This window comes from Mandrillus leucophaeus, unplaced genomic scaffold, assembly GCF_000951045.1.
Source record: "Mandrillus leucophaeus isolate KB7577 unplaced genomic scaffold, Mleu.le_1.0 Scaffold23, whole genome shotgun sequence".
NCBI classification, from domain to species: domain Eukaryota; kingdom Metazoa; phylum Chordata; class Mammalia; order Primates; family Cercopithecidae; genus Mandrillus; species Mandrillus leucophaeus.
Window position 1 is genome coordinate 3,833,276 of NW_012102365.1, and position 1,736 is coordinate 3,835,011.

At 47.4% G+C, this 1,736-nt stretch overlaps 1 protein-coding gene across 1 annotated transcript in view; it reads left to right on the top strand.

Annotated features, from left to right (window-relative positions):
- The window catches only part of OPRD1 (opioid receptor, delta 1), a 69,145-nt gene that overhangs the window by 49,492 nt on the left and 17,917 nt on the right, over positions 1–1,736 (top strand). The window lies entirely within an intron of this gene.

A 1,736-nucleotide genomic window follows, 5' to 3' on the forward strand; every position in this document is an offset into this window, starting at 1 on the left:
TAGTCCCAGCTACTTGGGAGACTGAGGTAGGAGGATCGCTTGAGCCCAGGAGGCCAAAGCTGCAGTGAGCTGTGATCGCACCACTGCACTCCAGCATGGGCAAAAGGGCGAGAACCAGCCTCAAAAATAAATACATAAAGATAAATAAAACCAGAAAATCAAGTGTTGTGTTGGGCTTGGTGCTCTCATATGTAAACTGCAGAGTAAAGCAAACAAACAAACAAAAAAAACAGTTATTTGAAAAAAATTGCTAGGTGTGGTGGCTCACACCTGTAATCCCAGCACTTCGGGGGGCTGAGGCAGGTGGATCACAAGGTCAGGAGTTCCAGACCAGCCTGGCCAAGATGGTGAAACCCTGTCCCTACTAAAAATATAAAAATTAGCTGGGTGCGGTGGTGGGCACCTGTAATCCCAAGTTACTCAGGAGGCTGAGAAAGGAGAATTGCTTGAACCTGGGAGGCAGAGGTTGCAGTGAGCCGAGATTGCGCCACTGCACTCTAACCTGGGTGACAGAGCAAGACTCCGTCTAAAAAATTTAAAAAAATTGGCAGCAAGAGGAACTCCAATACCATCACATTGGGGGTTAGGGCTTCAGTATATGAATTTGGGGGAACTGAATTCAGTTCATAGCACACCTCCTCAGAGAAGCCATTGTTGACCTTCTAATCTAAGCCAGGGTCCCTCCACACTCCCCAGCCTGTCACCCCCACTAGGCAGTGTCCATCAATATACCCCGTTCTTACCCTTCCTGGCATCTTGGTAACAGCAAGTAACTGTTCATTAATTAATGCAGCAGTTTGTTCAATGTCTGCCTTCTCCCTAAAGTCATAGATTTCAAGAGGCCAGACTGTCGTCATTACTCCTAGATCCCTTATTCAGTGCCTGGCACAGTTCAAGTGTCCACTTAATACCTGTTAGATGAGTGAGCAAACCCCAGTTTATTATAATAAGTTCACGTTCTTGACTTTTTCACTGAGAGATAGGGGAGGAAGGAAAGTGACAAATGCTGAGTAGTTACCAGATGTTGGCACTTAGACTGTGTTCAATACCAGCTCTGCCACTTACTAGTCATATGACCTTGGATAAATCACCTCGCCTCTTGTGCCTCAGTTTATCTTCTCTAATATACGTCAGTATATTTGGATCACGAGAAGCAACTGGAAGAGGAATGACAGCAGGGGTGAGGTGTGGGACAGAAAACAGGGACAGGAGGATGATTGGTCTAGAGGGAGTACTGGGACTGTTAGGCACCCCCATCCTTGTCCCCTGCACAACCAGATGGCTACCCCTCCACTCTGCAAGAAGGCAAGGTTTTTTCTTTTCCTAGAGAAGTTAACATGCGGGAAGTCTGGACTCAGGGCCAGCAGACCCACAAAGGATCAGGACAAGATACCAAAGGTAAATGGGGAGCGGGAGGCCAGGCATGGTGGCTCATGCTTGTAATCCCAGCCTTTGGGAGGCCAAGGTGGGAGGATCACTTGAGTCCAGGAGTTGGAGACCAGCCTGAGCAACATATTGAGACCCCCATCTCTATTTTAATTTTTTTAAATGGGGAGATGGGGGGACTCCTAGGCCCTTTCTCCAGCTCTACCAACAGAATTCTGGCAGCCAGAGGTATGCAACCCAGGTGAGAGATGGGAGGATTATTTTCTGAAGACCTGAAGGCCAGAGAAGAGAACTACGGAAACTGATATTTACATGTCCCTCAGTGTAAAAGCCAGATCATCACTTAATTC